The following is a 24,256-nucleotide window of genomic DNA, read 5'->3' as shown; positions in this document are numbered from 1 at the left end:
TCTCCACTATTACAGTCCTCCCTTAACCCCTCCTTAACGTTACCTGTTCCCAGTCTCCCACTAACTCCCTTCTTTTCTGTTTTCACCAAATCTTCTCACAAATAAATGTCCTTAATAAACATTGGGGGGTACATGTGCCCTTATGCATCAGCACTCCTATATCCTTTGGATAAATTCCTGGTAGTGTTATTGCTGGGTCATAGGGTAGTTCTATTTTTAATTTTTTGAGGAACCTCCACACTGTTTCCCAGAGCAGCTGTACCAGTTTGCATTCCCACCAACAGTGCAAGAGGATTCCCCTTTCTCCACATCCTCGCCAATATCTGTTGTTTTATGAGTTGTTGATTTTAGCCTCTCTGACTCATGTGAGGTAGAATCTCAATGTGGTTTTGATTTGTATTTCTCTGATGATGAGCAATGTTGAACATCTTTTCATGTGTCTGTTCACCATCTGGATGTTTTCTTTGGAAAAGTGTCTATTCATGTCTTCTGTCCATTTCTTCACTGGATTATTTGTTTCACTTGCTTTACAGGTTTGAATACTAACCCTTTATCTGATATGTCATTTGCAAATATCTTCTCCCTCTATAGCCAAATTATGGAAAGAGCCCAAATGCCCATCAACTGATGAATGGATAGAGAAGATGTGGTTTATATATATAATGGAATACTACTTGGCAATGAGAAAGAATGAAATCTTGCCATTGGCAGCAACATGGATGGAACTGGAGGGTATTATGTTAAGTGAAATAAGTCAGTCAGAGAAAGACAGATATCATATGCTTTCACTCATATGTGGAATTCAAGAAACTTAACAGAGGACCATGGGGGAAGGGTAGGGAAGGGGAAAGAATAGTTTCAAACAGAGAGGGAGGCAAACCATAAGAGACTCTTAAATACAGAGAACAAACTGAGGGTTGATGGGAGTTCGGAGGGGGAGGGGAAAATGAGTGATGGGCATTGAGGAGTGCACTTGTTGGAATGAGCACTGGGTGTTGTATGTAAGCAATGAAGCATGGGAATCTACTCCCAAAAACAAGAGCATACCTTATACTCTATATGTTAGCCAACGTGACAATAAATTACATTTTAAAAAGATGAAAGAAATAAAAATTATAAGTAGTTAAAAAATAAATTTGAAGACAGATAATCACTTAAAATAATTTCAACACTCAGCTACAATAAAATAGATTTCTTTTGGGGCACCTGGGTGGCTTAGTCGGTTAAGCATCTGACTTTGGCTCACATCATGTTCTCCTGGCTCATAGGTTCAAGCCCCAGACGGGCTCTGTGTTGACAGCTCAGAGCCTGGAGCCTGCTTCAGATTCTGGGTCTCTCTCTTTCTCTCTGCCCTTCCCCTGCTCACGCTGTCTCTCTCTCAAAAATAAAATAAAAACATAAAAAAAATAAATTTCTTTCAAAAAATAATAAATTATAAGATGGACAATCACTTCCTTAAAATAAGTTCACCACTCAGCTACAATAAAATAGATTTCTTTCAAAAAAATAAAATAAAATGTTACTGCCATAAAAAAATTAAAATCAAAAGATTACTATGACTAAAAAACAAACAAAAAAACACTCCCAAACACACAAATGTCCTAATAATTCTCTGCACAAATTTTCACAGGCTAGAAGAGATCTATTTCAAGAACTATGCTTTGAGAAGCCAGTTCCATCTCTGTGCCCATATGAAGTATAACAGACAACTTTATATATATTAAAAAAAGTCAATGTTCAGCTATTCCCTTCAAAGCCTTTGGTAAACATTAAGGAATTATAAATCTATCTTCACTTTGGAGTCAGTGGAATCCACTAATGAGTGGAAACAGTCATATTTCTATTTCTTTTAGACTAAAAAAAAAGGCTGATTACGATGCAGGATGAATATATAGTATTTTGGTTTAAAGATCAAATTAACACCATCTCTGTGTTATTCTCTATTTTTTATACTTTTCTTAAAATAAACGTGTGTGTGTGTGAGAGAGAGAGAGAGAATTAATTCACAGTACCAGAGTGCTTTATCCTTAGATATCAATTTCAATACTCAACACTATCCTATGCCTTGAGGTCCTTTAGTTGTTATTGATAATAAAAAATACTTCATAAATATGCTTTTCTGGACCTTACTCTAGGATCTGCACTGCATAAACAGGTCTCTGTTAAAAGGAAAGTAGGCAGCATTATCACATACAGCGATTGAGCTGTGGATCTATAATTACATCTCCTTCAAGTCCTCTTGACTTTCCACCGTTATATCTCTAAACTTTCCGTGAGGTGCTTGACATTTGATCTGGGATCACCCAGGCTGCCTGTCCCAAGCTTTTCTCTTCACTCTGTCTTTAAACTCCTCGCAGCACTGATGTGACTAGAAATGAACACTGTGCTCTCAGACACAACCAGCAAGTAGCTCTGAATTTTTTATCATGTTTTCTTCAACCTTCTTCTTCAATTTTCTCTCTTAGTTCTTCCATCTGTCTCTCAGGCTATGTATGTGTTCAGCTGTTGCAACATCTTTTTCAGAGATTACCAAATAATGCTTTTTAAAAAATCACCCCACTGTCTATCTGATTAAAATGACTATTCAATATTTGTTTCATTTTGGACAGTTAGTTGCTTTACATTGATCAATTAATTCATGCATCCAACAAAAATTTTACTCAGCATTTCTTGTGGGCCAGACTTTGTTCTAAACACAGGGGACTCAATGATTGGCAAGAGTAAACTCTTTTCCTCCATTCATGGAGGTTATGGTCTGGTAAAGGAGGAGCACATTGTTAGTGAAATGATCCTGCAAAAAAGGTAAAATTATAACTGTAAGAAATACCCTGGAAGTACAAGTTACTGTGAAAATGTGTGATGGGATTCAAGGACTTCTCAGAAGAAGTAATATCTGACCTGAGATCTCAAAGATATACAAGTATTACTAAGGGAAGAGATAGTATAGATACTTTCAAGGGAGGAGAACCATCAGAGAGTGGGAACCACATATGTGAACATCCTCTGTTGGCAAGAGGCACATGGAATGTTTAAGAAACTGAAATGAGGCAAGAGACCAAGGTGTGTAGGAAGGCAGATGATGCTGGAGAAGCAGGCACAGGGAAGACAATGGAGGATCTTAGAGGCTCCAAGAATTTGTTTCTTACCCCCAAACAAGGAAAACTATTGAAGGGCTTTTCCAAGGGAGGGTGCCATCATTCTATTTTAGTGTCCCCTGTCTTTATTTAGTCATTTATATCCCAGGGACATATGTGTGTTAGAATAAAAACGGTAAACAGAATAACTCACAGAACTTCAAAAAGGTCTGATGACCTTTTGAATTTACAATACAATGCAGATTCTTAACTGAATTCATGATCTAGTCCCTTCAAAAGTGCTTTCAGGCAATGCCCACGTGGCTACTTGGGTAGCTGTTATTGGATATACCCATATGAGATATAGATATACATGCATACATATGTATATATACATGTACACATACACACACACACACATACACACACACGAAGGGCATGTATAGCCTTGCCTTTTTACCACTTCTTGAGCAAAATGAAGAGGTCTTATTTAGCCTGTTGGAGAGTTGGCCTCCAAGAGGCTGCATAGCACACAGTGCTTCTAGACTTGTTTCTGCTCAGGTGTCTTTCTTTTCTCATCAGTCTCTAAAGAAAAATAAACTGCTTTTGATGTAACACCACTTGTGATCTCAAGGTAGATGCAGGCTTTCCAAGGGGTTAGAATGATCTCTGAGAACCTACTGTAGATAAGACTCCTTCTGAGTGCCCTGGGAGAGAAGAAAGTTTTAGTTGCTCATGAAGAGATGAAACCAGAATAATTTGGGACGTAAGAAAGTGACTAAGAATGTGACAATCCATAAAGCTATTCTGAGAAATCTGATAAGCAGCCAGCTTTGAAGGGCAGTCGGTTCTGAAAACACTCAGCAGAAATGAGAGCCTCAAGTGCCAAAAGGCTGACACTCAGCTTTTGCAAGAAATTTATAATCTAGGCTCTGTCCATTTTGTGCTTCAGAAAGCATCAGCCACATTTGCGCGAGGCCCTAGTTTGCACTTTTTTTTCTCTAAGCATCTTCCATTTCTAAGCAAACTAGGCCAAGATTCCTTATGTTCTACTGTACCCACAGGCCAGAAGAGAAGCAAGCCAAAAGCAAGGAATACAGGGCGCCTCGGTGGCTCAGTCGGTTAAGCATCCGACTTTGACTGAGGTCATGATCTTGCGGTTTGTAGGGTAGAGCCCCGGGGCTGGCTCTGTGCTGACAGCTCAGAGCCTGGAGCCTGCTTCACATTCTGTGTCTCTCGTATTCTCTCTCTGCCCTTCCCCCACTAGCACTCTGCCTCTCTCCCTCTCTCAAAAATAAATAAACATTAAAAAAAATTTTAAAAAGCAAGGAATACTTCCAGAAGATTTAAAGAGTTAAATGTAAAAAGCAAACCACAAAAAAGAGAACAACATAGATATAATTATGCTACCACTACAGATTTAAAAAATACAAAGTATACAATTGTATTTACATTAAAACCCCAAGAAAGTAAGAATAAATATATGCAGGTTTTGAGTTTCTCTACATTAACTAAATATGGATTTGTCCACACATATCCTCCAAACCCTATAGAGATCAATAAGGAAGGCAAATAAAACCACCATAACCCCTGTCTACAGCATAACTAGGAGACAGAGAATGCTACAAATCTCAATTTACACAGAGATAGGGAAAGAAAAATCTGGAGTCTGCAGAGCCCGCACTGAAACCTTGCTGGAGCTGAGTCGGCTGGACAATGCTTGGGGCAGAGGACAGACGGCACAGCGCACAGGTAAAAATCATTCCTGATAGGAAAATGTCACGCTCTGAGAGGATCAACACTGACAAAGGTCTACAACCTGCTGGACCAGGCACCACTACTGGGGTCACAAAAGGAGGGCTTGCACAAAGGTGCGTTGGAAAGGTACCTCCTTGGGGAGAGGGAGGTGTCCTTGGAGCCTCGGTGGTAGAGTCAAGCAGTGGAGCAAGTGTTTGAGATTAAGGGTCCATCAGAAAAGGAGAAGGCACTCCTCACCCCCAACAAAAGGTGCGATCTATTTTAAGTAATTTTTCTAAGTTTTTATTTATTTATTTTTGAGAGAGAGAGAGCACGCAAGCACACAAGTGGGGGAGGGGCAGAGAGAGACAGAGAGAGGCAGACACAGATTCTGAAACAGGCTCCAGTCTCCAAGTTGTCAGAGCATAGCCCAACGCTGGGCTCGAACCCACAAACCATGAGATCATGACCTGAGCTGAAGTCAGAGCTTAACCAACTGAGCCACCCAGGTGCCCAGTAAGACCTATTTAAAAGTACCCTTAACTATATCAACAAAAGACAGTGCTCTTGAACTAGGAAACCAAGTGAGCCTCCCTCAAACCTTACCACTGTCTACACAGAATCTGCTACACAGGACGTGCTAATGCTGGTCCAGGAAAATAGGAGATAATTCAAAGTTAAAACAGCAGATAACATCCCCACAGTCACAGGAAGACCTTGGAAAATGAGGGTCAAAATTCTTCAATGCAAAACTACAAAGCAGAAGAAAACTGAAGCACAATTCCAAACTGAATTAAATGTCCATAAAAAAAGCACTTCCATGTATTTTTAAAACATCCCTAATCAGGAATTCAAAAGTTTAGAACAGGAATAGACCAATTTTAAAAGAAAATATGAAACAAGAATTAAATAAACTGAGGATCATTGGGAACCCCATTACAATGAAGAGAGGAGGCTCTCAGCACCTTAGTCCTGTTTAGCATCACTAGCAATGGAGCAAATGGACACTGTGAGCCTCCTGGTGTGATAGAATAGGGGCATACAATGTCGCCTATGTAGTATTCTTTCCAAAAATATTTAACCTGAATCGAATCATGAAGAAATAACCAGACAAATCTAGAATATGGAACATTTTCAAAGACAACTAACTGATTTGGAATTTTCAAAAATGTCAGTGACATAAAAAAAAGGTGTGTGTTTTTCTTCTAGTTTTTTTTTCTAGTCTAGGAGACTAAAGAGACATAACAAATAAATGCAATGTCTGATCTTTTATTAGAACCAGATTTGGAAAAAAAAACCCATTACTATAAAGAATACTTTTGAAATAAAATATTGTCTGTATCTTAGATAAATTATGGTATCAAATGCTTAGTTTATTATGTTGTCATTATTATATGGTGATTATGCAGGACAATGTCTTTTTTTCTTAGCAGATACCAGCTGACCAAAGTATTTAGGGGCGAAGTGTCCTGTCTAGTACTAACTTTTATATAGATCAATAAAATTGTGTGTGGGGATGGATGGATGCATGCATGCATGTTAATAATTAATGGATGTATGTGTACTGGGTTAAGCAGTTCCAGAAGCCCAGAGTGTGACCTTATTTGGAAATAGGGTCTTTGCAGATATAATTAGCTAAATTTAAATGAAGCCATATTGGACAAAGATGGGCCTCTAGTCCAACATAACTGGTGTCCTTATCAAAAGAAGAAGTTTAGATACAGACATGCACACAGGATTATACTGTGTGGACCTTAAATCCAATATGACTGCTATCCTTATAAGAGAAGAGAGGAAACACGGCGACACACACAGGGGGAAGGCTATGACGATGGAGGCAGAGTGATATAAGCCAAGGAATGCCAAAGACATCAAACAATCACCAGAAGTTAGAAAGAGGCAATGAAGAATCTTCCTTAGAGCCTTCAAAGGGAGCGTAGCCCTTCTGACACCTTGATTTCAGAGTCCATACTATAAGACAGTAAATTTCTGTTGTTTAAGTCACTCAAGTTGTAGTAATTATTATGGTAGTCCTGAGAAACTAGGTACATAAAGGTAAAGGTAAAAACTATTTAATGAAAATACTTTCAATTTTTCTGCAGGTCTCAAATATTTCAAAATCTCAAGTTGGGAAAAAATAAAAATAAACTATAAAAACTGTATGCACAGAAAAAAATCAGAGAAATAGTTTATCTTCCTAATATTGTAAGGGGTTGCTGGCCTCCATGACCTCAGAAATACCATTAACAGGTGCACTTAAGCACCTACCCCCCCACCTCCCCAAATGTATGCTCAGGGTTGCAGATGACTTTGTGTAAAACTGCCTAGATGTTCAGAACTGGGGAGACAGTTGGGAGTTATAGTTTACACCATGGAAATACACTTGGACTTCAGTAGAAGTGAGTGAAAGGAAAGTTCCAAGAGGATAAAGAGACAAAACAGATTCTTCATTCACAGGAGTGATAGAGCGTATCATGTAACAAGGCACAATAGGAAGAAAGTCAATATTAGGCCTGGATGGAGACAAAGAAACAAAGAAGGGGATGTGTTGGGGAGAGTGGAGGAGGTCAGCTTTCTGCAGTCCAAGAAAGTCAGTTAGCCTGTGGACTTGGAACTGGTTTTCTTGAGTCAGAATTTAGGTTATGTGTCTGATTGCCTCTGTGACTCTAGAAAAATGGGGTAATAGGAGGACTCTTACAGGGTTGTTGTAAGAAATGAATCTGCCAAGTACTTGGAATAATTCCTGCAACACCACATCATCCATGTTTAAGTTGTACCTGTTCCTTGGATAGGTACATGGCTTCTACCATTGGTCTCAAACTGTGGTAGACACAGAAGCAATGACTTTAACGGAGCTGAACTCTGAAGTTTTGGAATTATCATGCCCAGTATTTCAAGGTCTGGGGGGAAGAATTCTGCTAACAATAGAACCACTGATAATTTTTATTTTATCCTTTGTAGCTTCTGCTGTTTTCCAAATTTTCTACAATAAGACAGTCCTAATTTGTCAATCAGAAAAAATGAAAGAAGGGAAACAAACAAAAAAACCTGACCATATCCCTCTTAGTCTTCCATCTTCCCACTGGAAAAAAAAATAGACCTACTGGTAGAGAGGAAAGATGAATCCTTTTGTTCTAAAGGAGAAAAGGGCCAGCCAAGAAGCAGAAGCACTCAGGCCTCTCCACAGCTCCTGCCCTCATCTTCTCCTTCCAGGCAGCCAATAGTGGCTGGTTGTTCAGTAAGTCAGGGGAGGCTTCATGGAAAACCAGTAAAAAAAAAAAAAAAAAGAAAAAGAAAAAGAAAAAAAGACTTCGATTCTGATGAAAACACATAAACTCAAGCAGGAAAGCAGAAGGACATCAACAAGTTTGAATGTTTACTTAGTGTGGATTTATGGACTTCATTACAAAAAAACATTGATTAACAATAAAGTACTTCTGAACAAAATCCGACATGTATAATAGTTGAAAATAAAATCGGTAAACACTGCAGCAGTCACCTCATTGTCCCAGGTTTCCAGATTCTAGCTCCCTAAGTACTTTTTCATAATTTAGTCCATTTTGAAAAGGGCACAGTGACTAGGGACTATGCTAGAAAAATGTTACTAAAAATATAAATATATATAACATCAGACCTAATGACTACCATATTGATTGAATTTATCTATGTCTTTATGTAACAAATCCCTGCCTGACACATTTGTTGGTCACTGTTTCTTAGAGCAGGAGTGGGCCTTTAAGTACATCCAATTCAGCTTTATAAGCAAAGTGGGCATTACAATACTCAGCAAAAATGACTGATAGGCCTTCAAATGAGGTCTCCAAACCTCTGCCCGTGCCACTCTGAAACTTACCCAAATCTGTAATAGAAAAAAAATAGCTACCACTTAGCAACCTCTGTTACTGGAACTGTGTTGGGGTTTTTGTTTGACTGTTTGAATCATAGCATCTGCTTGTTTTTTTTTTTCTTTATGACACTTACCACAATTGTAATACCATTTTATTTACTAGTGTGCTTATTTTCCATTGTCTACCTTCCCACTGGACTTTGAGTTCTATGAGGGCAAAAAACATGATGACTTTGCTTACTGCCATATCCTTCATCCTTTCTACATAGCCTGGAGTTCATCAAGTATTCAATAAGTTAATGGACACAGCTTTTGATTCTTCTCTCCATTTTAACACTACGGGAGACTAAACGTCAGTGAGGTGTTTCTTCAAGGCTGGGAAACGTCAAAGCCAAGACTGAAACCCAGCTTCGTTTGACCACAGAAGCCATGACTGCTTTACCAAGCTGCCTGGCCATGCAATCAGTATGAAGGAAACCTATTAATTAAGCAATTTCAAATGAATAGTAGGAATTGCATTCAATTCTTACTCCCTCTCCCCATAGCTAATGAGTGTGAGTTTCAAACTTGAGTTTTAATTTTCTACAAGATGGTACTAATGCCACCTCTGGGCCCTAACGCTTTTATAATGTTTTATGTTCTATACTGCAGTATTTGTGCGTGCTCACCATCCCTAATCATCTCCATGACTGCTTGTTTTCCCCCAAATCAAAACCGTGCAACATGGTTTAAATCAACAGTGTGCAGGGGCCAGCCCGTACTGGCTTCCAGAACCCATGATCAAATTCTCAGGGACTTTGTGAGCTGGATGTCAAACCACAACCATTACTAACAAACTTACAAGAAGATAAGTTATATGAAAATAAAGGAATTTCAATGGAGAAAAGATCATCTTTTAAGCAAATGGTGCTGGTACAGTTGGACATCCATAGGCAACAAAATGAACCTGGACTTAAAGCCTCACACCACATACAAATGAATTCAAAATGGATCATGGATTTAAATAAAAAATGGAAAGCTTTATAACTTTTATAAGAAAACATAGGAGAAAAATCTTCAGAACCTAAACTTATGTGAGGAGTTCTTAGACACGATACTAAAGACATGATCCATGGAAGAAAATATTGATAAACTGGGTTTCATCAAAATTAAAAATTTTTGTGCTGTGAAAGACTCTTTTAAGGGAATGAAAAGACAAGTTACAGACTGGGAGGAAAAACTTGCAAACCACACATCTGACAAAGTTCTTCTATGTAGAGTATATATCATAGAAGGTCTGCTCTTATGCCTGTCTTCCTTACTCTGCACTCAGTGATATCTCTTTGGTAGCTGGAAACCAGCCATTTGGGAGTATTTGTATCACAGAAATAAGCAAATATTACAAGTCAGAACTTAGTTTATTGTTCTGTGGATTGTTACCAAAGTGATGGAGAAAATGTTACTATTGTAGATAAAAATGTGTTTTGTCTATAGCCCTCATATCATGCATAGCACAAAATTGAAAAACTAGTCTTCTAGTATCATTTGACAATTACTGTTTGATACAGCCAAGAAGTCTCTTGTGTTATTGAGGAGTGAGTAAAGTTCCAACACAGGTATTTTTGTTTCACTTTCATTTAACCCATTAAATAACCAAAAATATCAACCCCATTCATGGTGGAACTACACTCACTCAACTAACTGCAAGCAGATGTTGGCTACAGACACACGAATTTTGCAAAAATCCATGAAAGCATTCTGTGAGAACGAATCGGCTATAGGGAATTTACAACAAAGAGTATAGGATATTTTATCTTTACTGGTAAATTGTGTGCTGCCTTTATATTAATAAAATATGTAATAAACTTAAGCATGTATATATGCACATTAAAAAAAAAAAAGAACTAGTGTTTAAACATTTACCAGCACGACACTGGTTTCAGCCCAATCTTCTCTTTTTGTTCTTACTTCCATGGGGGACAAACCACTGCTCTTCTGTAAAGTGGTGATGTAGGTTAATTGTGTTGCATCAGGCTTTTTTCTTCTGTGGATCCTCTCTTTCTAGGAGGTTGATTTGACCCACTGTGTTCAGATTTCTGGGTTCAGAATCAACGACCTATTACAACTATAAATCCTGTGGACTGTACAGGAAAATGCTCTAGTTTCTTCTCCTATGAAGAGATGCTCATGGTGTTGGGGTCGGTTCCACTTTGCTTTTAGTTTGGACACCAACTTCACAAGTTTTCTAATGGTTTTCCCATTTCTTTCAGTATAACAAAATCAGAAAGTCAGATTTCTTTATAGCAAGTGGTTCATGAGATTAGTCATATTGGGTCCTTATTTACTAAAGGTTTTATACTCACTGTCCCTTTGTTGTAGCCATGTACTGGTCAGAGATCAGGCTTTCTACCCCAGTTTTAGTGCCCGCTACCTATCCTTCTTTTGAGGCTCAGTTCAGCTACCTCCTGACTCTTGTCTTTCCTCCCTTGATCCATTCAATATGAAAAAAATACATCCCTTGCTCTGAATTCCCCTGGAATGTAGTCAGATCTTTCTTCTGACATCAGTCTTATTTCTCCTTTATATCGCTGTTATATAAGTGTATGGTTTATGTCAGACATCTCTGTCATCTCTTTGAAGGCAGAGCTCTTTCCTAATTTATTTCTAAATTCCACCACAGTGACTAGTTTAATGCCTGTACATAGTAAGAACTTAAAACAATTGGTTCAATGAAATGAGTGGCTACTTGTCATCAAATGAATGAGTCATGTCATCTCTCTAAGCCTCAATTAGAGGGATTAATAATAATAATAAAGGGATTATATCTTATAGAGTCATCATAAAATACACAAGCAGGTATATCAAATGACTAGCAAAGTGCCTGGCTAACGTTGGCTACTCAATAAATGGGGTATGTGTGTATGAGTGTATATGTAACACATGTGATATGCATAAAGTATAAATATGTGGTATGTACAATGACCATTATCGGCATTATCATCCCACTACTATTCTCGATAACATATTCAGGTTTCTATGAGTATGTCTATGAATTCTCTAGTGCAGGATAGTATAAGACTATGGACCTCTGAGTCAGGAGTCAGAAGATAACAGGTTTCATCTCAGTTCTGCCTATTGTTCATCATGTTGAGCTGGTCATCCTCTCTGGGCTTCAGTTCTCTTGTCTGCAAAATGTGTGTAAATGTCAGGGGGAGACTCATCCTCTGACACTCTAGGTCTATAAGTTCACAATATTGCATGGTTAAGTCTGCTTGGGCTGATTTGGGCTCCCAGTGACAGGCAACTCTTTGCTTTTGATAACTTTCTCTCTATAAACCCATTGACTCTCCATTAGCCATGGGCTAAGCATCCTTTGCCATGGCTATCTTAGTGACATATTCATGGGTATAAAGAAACCCAACCTTTCTACCTGTTGGCTTTACTGGCTGGAGAAGAATTATTTATTTCCTTTCTCAGTTTGTGACCATAGTGAACACCTGGAAGTTGTAGGGAAAAAAAAAAAAAAACAATGCCAAAGAGTTCTAGAGGTGATGTGTCCAATGGTTTTTCTCTTGGCAAGTCACAGTGGGGCGAATGCCTTTTGAGGTGATCATCCTGGTGACACTGCTCCAATACATTCTCCCTGCAGACCCCATATGACACAGGGCTGCTGACCTCAATTACAGAGGCAGAAATACAGAAGGCTAGAACAACAGGGTGTCACAGCTGGGAGAGCCATGGCTAGTCCAAGCATTTGATTTTACACATGAGGGAACTGGAGCTCACAGGGGCCAAAGGACTCCTCCAAGGTCGCAGAGCTAATTAATGGAAGAGCTGAGTCTAGGGAGCGTACCTCCTCAAGCTACTGCCCCCACTCCAGGCCCACCCACTATGGGCCAGCATTATGGCCAGCAAGGAGCATCTCTGATGGTAAAAGTGAGCCCCAGATAGGCACAAACAGTCAATGTTCAGAACATTGTTCTCCCCCCTGCCCCCTAATCACCAAATAAAGTCTGAGAGACACTGGAGAGCGCTGAAGTTTGCTTTGGGAAAAACTAATCCCAATTCTTAACTTCTATAAGAATAGCAAATATTTTGTCTTTAATGTATGGGCCATCCCATCCTGGATGTGACTATTTGGGAGCAGTAAGTAAGCATCGGAAACCTTTGCTTACCTCAGAGAACCTTTCCATTTTATGGCTCAGCACAGACCCTGCAGCACACCTCAGGGTGTGGGTTACAAGAAACAGTGGTTATGTTTCCCATAGCGTACCTGTCTGGACTCAGACAGAAGCTGCTAGACCATGAGTCCTGGAGAGGAGTGCAGCCTCAGAAACAAGCTGGCACAAGGCCTGGCACTTGGAAGACATTCAAAATGTTGGTTGGACGAGTCCAGAAAGTGTCACTCATGCTGATGACCACGACGTCACCGAATATTCAGGAGAATAAGAAATGGCTCAATAGTAGGTACCCTTTAAGAAATGAAGATAAGGTCGATAACCAGGTGGCTTAAGATTGAGGAAGCTTAAGGTTCTTAATGTGTTTCTGGAATAAGGGAGTCAGACGTACGCTTTATCATACTCACTACAGTGGGAGTAATTACCCAGAGGAAGGGAAGCAGAGTGAGAGCTACGTTCTTATTTATGTTGTTATTTCAATAGTGTAAACATATATTCTCATTGTGATTGCTCTATCTTCTTCTCTTTTTAGTCTTTAAGAAATGATGTGCAGGATGACCTGGAGTGTATAACACTGAAATATGGCACCACTCTGGAATTTTACGCTCTTGGGCATGGTACGAGAGCCTGTGTTCTCATTCAATCTCTCTCTCTCATTGGAAAGTTTCCTTCTTTCCTTCCTCCCTTCCTTCCTTCTTTCCTTCCAAGTTTATTTATTTATTTTGAGAAAGACTGAGAGTATGAGTCAGGGAGGGGCAGAGAGAGAGGTAGAGAGAGAGATCCCAATCCCAGAGAGAATCCACTGAGAGCATAGAGACCAACTTGGGGCTCAAACTCATGAACTATGAGATCATGATCTGAGTCAAAATCAAGAGATGGATGTTTAACCCGACTGAGCGATCCAGGCACCCTGAAATTTTCTTTCTTTGGAGGTTTGTTGGTTCAGAGGAGAGAAAACAGAGAGCTGGCTGCCAAGGTAGGATGAGCATAAGGGAGTCAGCAAATGTCCTGTGGCAGAGACTGTAAGTCTCATGTCCTCTTGCTGGCCTCACATTGCCCCACCTCCACTGCATTAGGTCGGGGTAATGTGGCTGAGTGCGGTCAGTGAAATGTGGGAGAAAGTATCACCAAGTACTTCTCAACCTGGCCGTTACAAACACTTGGAACAACTTTCAGCTCTCTCTTTCTTTGATACACTTAACCTTGCTGGTTACAAGATGGAAAGGGACATCTGGTTCATTTTGGACTTTGAGTGCAGATAAACCCTTAATGTGTAAACAATGTACTCTTAGGGTTTATTTGTTACCCTTTCCCAAATTTTCCTCTGATCTATCAAGTCCATCTCATCAGGGGATGAAAAGGGGGCCAAGCAAGGTTACAGGAGACTTCTGCAGAATTAACAATTTTGCATTTTTCCAGAGATCCTCTCCAATTATCTTGCTTCACAATATGAATGTGTCAGTGCAATAGAGAGGGATTTGAGGGGAATTTATACACACACACAAATTTTCTCCTCTGCTTTGAACACTTTTTCCAAAGTCCTAGTTTTACCTAACTGTTCCCTTTTGTTTGTTTGTTTTAATGTGTACTAGAAAAAACTTTTTAAGATAAAAGATAAAACTTTTAAGGTGAATTAAATACTTCAGATGGCTTTGAACTATAAACCTTCAATAATTTTGTAACTTTTTAATAACCATGATCTAATTTAAATTTTAACAATCTATCACTTAAAGTTACTTATTTAGGGGCGCCTGGGTGGCTCAGACAATTAAGCTTCCGCCTTCGGCTCAGGTCATGATCTCGTGGTCTGAGAGTTCGATTCCCACGTTGAGCTATGTGCTGACAGCTCCTTCTCTCTCTCTCTGCCCCCTCCCTCAAAAATTAATAAATATTAAAAAAAATTTTTTATTAAAAAAATAAAATAAACCAAAAAAATAAATAAAATAAAAAATAAAAAAATAAAATCAATGTACTTATTTAAAGAGCTGTCCAAATGAACTTCTAGGCCCAGGATGGAGCTGCTCCTGCCTGGTGATGTCATGCCAGCAAACAGACCTAGAGAACTTTCATGTCCCTGTAGCTGCTGCACTTGACCAGGAACATGGTTTATCCAGTCAGCCAATCCCAAACACCAAGCCAACTCTGGGCTCTATGTTTACTTTCTTTTTCCTAATCCACTTAAATTTCCTTCTTCCTGTTCCTTATTCTTCATCCTATGAAAGCTTCCTGCTTCCACCCCATTTTGCAGTTCTCTGGACCCTTGAAAATAGAGACTGCCCACTTCATGATGTGTTAAATAGTTTGTCTTACTTACATTGTCTTTTTGAATCATTTAACCAAGTTTAACATCCACTTATTTCCTGTTATATGATAGAGAATATTTTTTAAAAAGCTACAAGACATAATTCTTAAGCCAGAATTATTTATATTATGATCAACCTAGGTGTATAAAGTACTCATCCTAGACTTTGGTTAGTGTCTAATGAAAAGAAAAAAAAAAAGAAAAAGCAAATTCATGAATTCTGGATCTGATTGCATTTTTACTCTCTAAGTTAAATTGTTGCTAATAAATAAATTCTTGTTATGAATTTGAATTGCTGCCCATGCAGATTAGAATCATGGATGCCTGAGTAAATAAAAAATGTGTTTGAGTTTGGATAAGTATGTTTATAAGCCTAGTATTACACAAGAAGAAACTGACTCAGCGAATATTTCCACCTACTAAAATTGTATAATTCATATCTACTTAAATTAATTTTATAATCTGGTAGGATGCCAAGCTAACCATTTGAAATAGGCACACCCATTTGAGATACATAGTTAAGTTACATGCACAGAGAATGGATGTGCACTTATCCTTAGGTACAGAGAACGCATCATTAAAATTAGATACAAAAGTATAAGTCCAGCATCACTAAAATTCCTAGGTGAAGTCATTTAAAGTGTTAACACTAAACAACTGAGACTTTTTATCAGCTACACAACATTCTGGCCCGCTCTTGCAAAAAAGCTCACAAGGCAATTTGGGTTGGAGGAATTTTTCTCCTTTAACTCTTCTGAATACAGCTTTGTATTAGCATGTTCAATAAAGCAAGTAACACTTCCACTTGATTGCTTGAAACCATTCTTGACCCTCATTTCATTCCAGTTGGAGGTAATTACTTGCTTCTAATGCAAAGTGCTAAAGACAGCTTTAAATTCTGTTGAATTATTATGTAGATTGGGAATCTGGCCTCCCCACTTCTCTTAAAACAGCACCATAACTCCAACCTCTACTTTGTCAAATTCAAAAGTCAACCTATTTTTCTGGAGTGAAAAATTCTCATTTAAAAGAAGACATTGGTTCTGGACAGGTGGAAGAAATGGGTGAGCTGCCTTGGGAATGAGGTCAGGAATGAATAAATCAGTAATGGTGGAGGTGAAGCATGTACTTTTGGGATCTCATGTACAACAGGATTGGGGAGTGGAGTGTTTACGATCTTTTTTCATATCTGGTGCACTGAAAATGCAAGCTTTTGTTCAGGCAGTCTAAACAGAAGCTCTACAATTTAGCCACAGTCACTGGATGATTTTGTTGTTTTATCTGAGTCTTGATGGAAATTCTGAATATTAACTCATTTAAATTCAAATCAATCGTCTCTCTACACTAGAACTCCTCTCTCGATTAATAGTATTTACGGTAAAATGGAGCAGGGTTACTCTTAGCCTCATTCTGGGAATCAATAAAAAACAACAGCAAAAGGCTATTTTTTTCTGTGAATACCTAAATGACTTCACAACCATTATTCCACTCGGAGGAAAAATTATTCTTATATCACAGCGAGGGGGAGAGAATGCATGGCTTCTATTAAGACTAATGGAGGTTGGGATGCAAAGTTCAGTTGTCAGGAAGGAAACAGCCTGTTGTCACAGCCTGCAGAACTGGAGGGAAATTTAGTAATTAGTTCCCCCTAAACCAAGGAGCTTATTGATTTACTCTCCCCTCCTTCATAAGAAAGTAAAGCACAAGATCATATATATTCCAAAACAGGGTAGATGAAATATCTTCCCCAAATTAAAAAGATGGCAAATATAATAATATGAGCTTAAACGTAAAGGATTGTGCATTAGCTATTTTTTCCACAATGTAGAATATTTAAGTCTACAAAATGTAGAAAAAAACATCACACTTGAAAAATTGGGGACAGAGGGGATGATTTATGACCTCGGTTCATCCCAGGAGGGTAGGCCCCAGGCTCATTTTCTGCTACATTTCTACTACTTTCCATTTTCTAGAATTATGCTTGTGGTCTAATCAAAACAGTATTTTGACACAGCCTTTTTAATCTTCCTTTTTTTCTCCCACAAAATCACCTCAGGCTTCACAAATCATTTTATTGGAAACCATAATCTTGTACCTGAGGAACAACGCCGTGTTAACCCTGGGCCCTCTGGACACCTTTTATTAGGTTTCGAGCAATCCTAGGATCTTAGAATGCCAGATGGGCCAGGACACGGTAAGGAGGGTTTTCCAGGTGCCCACCACGGATGGCCCGCCATGGATCCATTTCACCCTGCCGCTCTGGCATTACCCTGCACTTCTGCTGAGCCAGGACAGAATCCAGAGACAGTCCTGACTGCCCGGGAAAGCCACGCTGAGCCCAAAGCTGGGCGCAAGCTGCCAGGCATCCCTCAAATTAGCAACCTCGGTCTTCAGCTTCCAGGTCTCTTACAATTCAAAAGATGGTCAGGTGTTTGCCTAAGTGGGTTTTACTCAATTTGCTAAGCTTCGAATGTAAGAAAAACACAACCTCTCCTCAGGTGGATTCTTGGGAGGAAAAGCTAGAACTACAGATCCAGAACAAATGCCAGGGAAGAACAACTGGTGGAGGGAAGCAGAGAGCACTGTCCGTGGAAGAGCCATGTCATTAGGCTGGATGCTGGAATCACAGACTCTATCGCAAGTTAACCTACAGGCCTGCCCTTAATGAAGGAAGCTGCTTTATAGGCAATGCGCTAGCTTATTTTAACAAATGAATTCTTTTGGGAGGGTTGTTCTTCAGATCACAATTCACTCACTCTTCATTTGTTTACGTATTGAAGAGGGACCATGTGCCAGGCTTTGTGCAAGGCACAGCGGACACCACAAGGAGCAAACACAAAAATCCCTGCCTTCGTGTGGTTTACATTCTTGGCCGTGGGTGGGTAAGGGGTGCAGAATAAATAATTAGGAAGATAAGAAAGGGAGACAGAGAGGGGGCCATCTAATTTGTCTTGGAATGCTAAAGACCTTTTTATATTCATCCTTCCTGGGCCTCTGATTAAAGGAAAATTCTTTACCAAACAAAACTCTCTTTGTCATGCTGTGTCATAATGAATATTACATTTCTTAGCTCCAGATCATCTTGACCTATAAACTGTTGGCTGTGGAAATGACACAATAGTCATCTAGTTCTCTCTTTTAAAAAATGAAAGCCATTCCACAGGAATTGTTACCAGTGTTCTAGACAGAACCAGGACATGTTTTCCTCTAGATTCCTGGCACTGTATATCAGGGGAAGCATTTCTGTGTCCTACCGGATGAAAACTATTGCCTCGGGCAGCCTTAGGGTAAGAGAAACAGCACCTGGGCACACAGTCCTCCTCTCTTTTGATCTGCCTGCCCTTGGACCCTTGTGCTCATCAGCCCATGACCAGGAAATAAATTACCTGCTGAGCACCCACAACTCTCCACCCTGTATGCGCAAACCACACCCTGCTTTCGTTAAAGAATGCAGTATCCAGGCATTGTGTACTCCAAAGAAATCCCACATGATTTCACATGTGTCCTAACCAAATTTTGGTTACTAATACACCTTCACAGTTTAGAAGTCATCTCAGTGAATTAACTGTCTCATGTCTTGTCACAGTAATGAACTAAAAGCATGACTTTTATACTGAGACTTTGAGGAACAAAAATGTTCTAGTTAAACTCTCCTGTTACTTGTGTCTCTGATTGTTCATAGACGGAACGAGGTAGCTTGCTTCCTTCCCAAACTGTTATAAAGAGCTGCTGTATTGAGGGTTCCTGCACTGCATCTGGCAATGCTTCAGGACTGCAAGCTCCGAGGCAGAAGTCAGCACAGCTGGGTCTCACCCTGTGGGGTATGGAAGGCTACTTTGGAGAGGGTGTTGTCTGCTCAAGAAGTCTTTCAAATCAGTGAAAAATGAGGCTTTACTGCATTGCCTTGCACTTTATTTTTCAATCTCCCTCTCTTCTACAATTATTTTTTTATATGACCCAGGGCGGAGAGAGGAGTATCTGTAGTCAAAGAACCTGGGTTCTTGTTGTTCAACTGCTGATTAGCTAACCAACCATCATCCACACATAGGTTACCAATGCCTGATACTTTGACCCTGTGAGGGCAGCCTGGTACAGTGCTTAAAACTGTGGACTCTGGACTCTGGAGCCAAACTACCAAACCCTTTCTGCCACTTTGAAAACTGGGAAGTAACTTAACCTCTCTTTACCTCAGTTTCTTCATTTGTAAAATGGGAATGATAGCACCAATCTCAGGTTGTTAGGCGGAGCAAATGCGTTAATAACTTCTAAATATGCTTAGAGCAGTGCAGGTCAGAGCAATATCTCAATAAACCTAAGTTGTGGCTAGAGGGAAGAGGCAGAGACTATTTGTGAGAAACAAGCGGAACTGGCTAGTCAAGCTCTCCGTAAGTACAATTCCCACTCTGAATGTTGTTATCACTTTAGGGCAAAAATCAGAGTTGTTCTTTATGTTATGATAGCTCAAATGACCCTTTTAGAGGGCTAACTCTTCAGATTGCTACACATGGGTGACAAATCCAGTGCAAATCAGCTGTTGGTGGATTTTGAATCAGGCTCTTTCTTGACTTGGGGTGGAGAGAGGTACTCCAGATGCCTGTGGAAGTGGACAGTGAGTGGGGAGGGGACGTTCCCAGAAGCTCTGTGGACACCCTCATTGATATTAGAACTTTCTTTTGGGAGTCCAGGTTGCTTTGATGCAGGCAGGGAGAGGGAAGGGTTCCAGAGAAAACCAGTGAAGTTAGATCTCAAATTAATCTCGGAGAACACCAAGTCTGCTCTGTCAAGATCGAGATGTGCTACTGTGCCCACAGCTCCAGAAGGGCAGCACTATGCCTGCTCTGTGAACCTGAGCATTCTGTGCCCAACACAGTGCCTGGCACACACAAAGCCTAACAAACATCTTCACAGACCAAATGAAGGAATGCACAAATGTGTGAACATTAGTAGGCATTTCTCCAGATGCTAGCAAACTCTGATATTGGAAATACCAAATGTTCCAGTAATTTTGAAGAGTGGTCTTCTGGGTGCAGCTTGACTGATTGATCCACCGTAAGTGAATTTACCAGTCTTAAGAGAACATTGGCCTGTCATATGACAAATGGGTGAGAATGAATGGTAAAGGGAAAATGAATGCTGAGTTAACAATAGAAATAGTTAAAAAACAATTTAAGAAATATTGTTTGCTAACATGGTTGACTCTGAGGTCCAAATTGTTCTTATACTACAGGTTAGAAGAAAAAGGCAAATTTGGGGCATCCCTTCACCACATACATAGGAGGAAGGGAAGACTGGAAGCATGGGTGAGAAAACAAGCAAATGAGCAGTCCCTTTAAAATGGAAGCACAGTGCAGAGGATAGTAAACACTTCCTCCAGAATCTCAGAGGCCCCTCCTACCTCAGAGGCCCGCCCATCTCTCCACCCACTTCCCTAGTGCTCTTCAGAACTGACTCTGAGTTCCCTTGCCCCATCCAACACCTCTCATTTAGGAAGCCCCGGACTTGTAGTTGGCAAGTGTGTATTACTTTCCTGGAGCTGCCATAATAAATCACCACACACTTGGTGGCTTAAAACAAGAGAAATTCTCAAAGATCTGGAGTCTAGAAGCCAGAAATCAAGTTGTCAGCAGGGACACACTACCTCCCAAAGACTCTAGGGAGAGGATCATATCTTGCTTCTTCCAGCTTCCAGTGGCTCCGGGAAGTCCTGGCCTGCCGGTGCATCACTCCAGTCCTTACCTCTGTCTTCATGTGTAAGGACACTTTGAAATTGGATTTTTGGGCTGACCCATGTAACCCAGAATGATCTCAAGATCCTTAATTACATCTACGATGACCCTCTTTTCCAAATAAGGTCACATTTACAGGTTCCAGGGATTAGGAAGTGGACATATCTTTTTGGGAGCCACTGTTTGATCAACTACAGCAACCAGTTCTCTGAATTCAATTTGTGGGGTTCAAGCAGAAGTCTGTGCACTACATCACCGGAAAAGTCAATGATGACAGTGCCTATTATGGTGACAGTAATGTGAACTCCTCAGCATGGAAATTAAGTGACCTAAAGATAAATCCAAGTCCATTTTATTACTTTTTAATTTTTTTATGTGTGCAATCATCTGATTTATAAAAAGATGTGACAAAATTCAAAATGATACAAAATATCAATTTCAAAACAACATCAAAAGTGAGTGTATTTAACCATACTCAGCTCATAACAGAGCAAATGGGTAAGCAGGAGAATAATTCATGTTATAACGTATTGCTACATGAACTGGCAACAGAAAAAGTTGGTAAAGGAAGGCAGAGGAACTCTCTTTAGAGTGTTAGAATTAGAACTGAGGGGCTCCATAATCATCTGGCATCCACTCAATGTTGTACCTATGGTTAGAAATGTACATGATGGGCACTCCAGGGATCTTCCAGATCCTTCCTTTAAGGTCCTGGTCAACTGTGGCCACAATGTAATACTTGTGCTGAGTTACTCTCTTTACTAAGAAGTCATTTGCATAGGTTCCTTTGTGTGTGCATGGTAATCGTTCAAATCTTGGATCCTTGGCAATCCTTAGAGCCACTCCATACTTTTGCCCCAACTTCTCAGTTTCAGCCATTACAGTCAGTTATACAAGGGACACACTTGGCATACACAGTCCATCATTGATTCTATTAAGTCGAGTTTGGCTTTTATGTATATATATATATATATATATATATATTTTTTTTTTAAATTTATTTTTGAAAGACAGAGACAGAGCACAAGCAGGGGTAGGGCAGAAAGAGAGGGGGACACAGAATCTGAAGCTGGCTCCAGGTTCTGAGCTGTCAACACAGAGCCCGATGCGGGGCTCAAACTCATGAACCGCGAGATCATGACCTGAGCCGAAGTCAGACGCTCAACCAACTGAGCCACCCAGGCGCCCCAGTCAAATTTGGCCTTAATGGAAAAGTTGATAACATTGGTATAAACAAGGATGTGGTAAGGTGGACCCAGCTGTGTGTTATACTGGAAGAATAAGCAGGAAGGATGTTGGGGGACTTCTCTTTCCTTGAGTGCACTGGGATCTTTCTTTTCTTTCTTTATAGGTTTCAATCTATCCTTCTCTTTAAGCCTCTGATCTTGGAGACTAAGCATTCGCTTCATGGTCGCATACTTTCTTGCTTTCTTTTGCTTCCCCATGTTCATGCTGCACTCTTGTTTCCCAAGTCCATTTTAGAAGAAGCTGTCTACTAATGTTCCTGAGTGTGCATGTCACATGTTCTGTGCCAACAGCTGAGCGCAACACTGGTTATTTAAGAATGACTAAAAAGCAGGATTTAAGAGGCCTTGTGTGATTAACAGAATGTCTGGCCCACAGAGTTGTCAGTCCTGACATTTGGTCACTAGAACCACATCTTCCATATCTTGTCTCCAGTTGCTACTTAACTAGAGCTGAGTTCAATAATGGCAGTTTTTATTTAATACCCACAATTAAAATGCTAATTTTGTGAGGCTCCAAACAAAAGTTTTTAGTGAATCTATAACAAGCACAACTGAGCCACAGCCACCCAGTGAGACTGGCTATGTTTGTCAGTCCTACACCTTTTGTGTTTGGGTTTTATCTTCATTATGAACCAAACAGGAGGCAGAAAGGGGAGGAGCCAGGAAAGGCAAAATTGCTGCCCTCCAAAGCTTGTAACTATGTTTGGCATGAAGGGCAAGATGTTTGCAGTCTGCCCCTGTGGTGTAGGTGTCCCTCCTCATCAGTGGGTAGGAAATGAAGCAGCGAGAAGAGGGGCAGTGTGGGTACAGTAGACCTTTTCCAGCTGGGGCAAAAAAGCAGATTTTAATTCCTACTTTACTACTCACTATGTGACTTGGCAAGCTACTTTACTTCTCCAAATCCCAAGTTCCATCATCCTGAGGGAGCTTTCTATCATTCTAAGGTCCTTTCCTTGTGACTTGGCAAGCTACTTTACTTCTCCAAATCCCAAGTTCCATCATCCTGAGGGAGTTCCATCATTCTAAGGTCCTTTCCATTTCATACACGCTTGGAATAGCCTGCCATAAAGATGCAGACTGAAGTGTGTGTGGGTGCATGTGCGCACGTGCGTACGTGTGAGCTCACATTTATTAGTTACTTGGTACATATAAACACCACACTTGTGCTCCATTAAGTCAGTTTTATTTACTTATGAAGGCTTCAGGGCCTAATAATCATAATAACACTAACAACAACTAGCATTTATTGAGCACTTATTTCATGCCAGGTATTATACTAATGTGTCTGACCCATTACCCAAATTCAGAAATCCAGCCTCCCTAACATCTGGTCACTGCAGCCACATCCTCTGTATCTTGTCTCCAACTGCTACTTAAGCGAGACCTGTGCCCAGTAATGATAATTTTAATTTAATACTCATAATTAAAATGCTAATTTTGTTAAATGTCTCAAATACAGGTCTTTAGTGAAACTATACATGCGTAACTAAGCTACAACAACCCAGTGAAACCAGCCGTAGGTGTTGGTCTTAATATTTCTGAGTTTTACATGCATTTGCATGTAAATAATTAAATACTCATCACAGCTACCCTATGAGGAGGTCCTTTGATTATTCTCATTTTATAGGTAGAAAATTAAGGCCTGGAGAGGTTAATTAACTTATCCAGTTATTCAGTTAGTAGGTGGTAGTCCTGACTCAAATCCTGGAGTCTTAAATTCATTGTAATAGAAGATCCATGAAGTTAGCAACCACATCTGTCTTGTTTTCTGATCTCTTTGGTGCCTAGCACAGCGCCTGGCACAGAGCAGGTAAATACCTGTAGGATGTAAATACCTGTGGGATGAATGTCTAACCCATATCCCTCACTTCTATTTTTCATGTTTATTTATTTATTTTGAGAGAAAGAGAGAATGTGCGCGCATGCACACACATGTGCACATGAGGCAGGGAGGGGCAGAGAGAGAGAGGAAGAGAGACTCTCAAGCAGGCTCCACACTGTCAGCTCAGAGCATGATGTGGGGCTCAATCCCACAAACCCATGAGATCATGACCTGAGCCGAAATCAAGAGTTGGATGATCAACCAACTGAGCCACCCAGACTCCCCGTTTCCCTCACTCTTAACCACTATGCTGTATACATCACATAATCAACCCCCGTTGTGAT

The 24,256-nt window shown here is 40.0% G+C and overlaps 1 protein-coding gene and 1 pseudogene across 1 annotated transcript in view; both read right to left on the bottom strand.

Annotated features, from left to right (window-relative positions):
- Positions 1-24,256, bottom strand: part of ST6GALNAC5 (ST6 N-acetylgalactosaminide alpha-2,6-sialyltransferase 5) — a 180,629-nt gene that overhangs the window by 86,277 nt on the left and 70,096 nt on the right. The window lies entirely within an intron of this gene.
- LOC122480664 lies at positions 20,627-22,375 on the bottom strand (annotated as a pseudogene).

Source organism: Prionailurus bengalensis, chromosome C1 (assembly GCF_016509475.1).
Source record: "Prionailurus bengalensis isolate Pbe53 chromosome C1, Fcat_Pben_1.1_paternal_pri, whole genome shotgun sequence".
Lineage (NCBI taxonomy): Eukaryota > Metazoa > Chordata > Mammalia > Carnivora > Felidae > Prionailurus > Prionailurus bengalensis.
The sequence above is the reverse complement of the archived record's forward strand: the minus strand, read 5'-3'. Positions and strand labels throughout refer to the sequence as shown.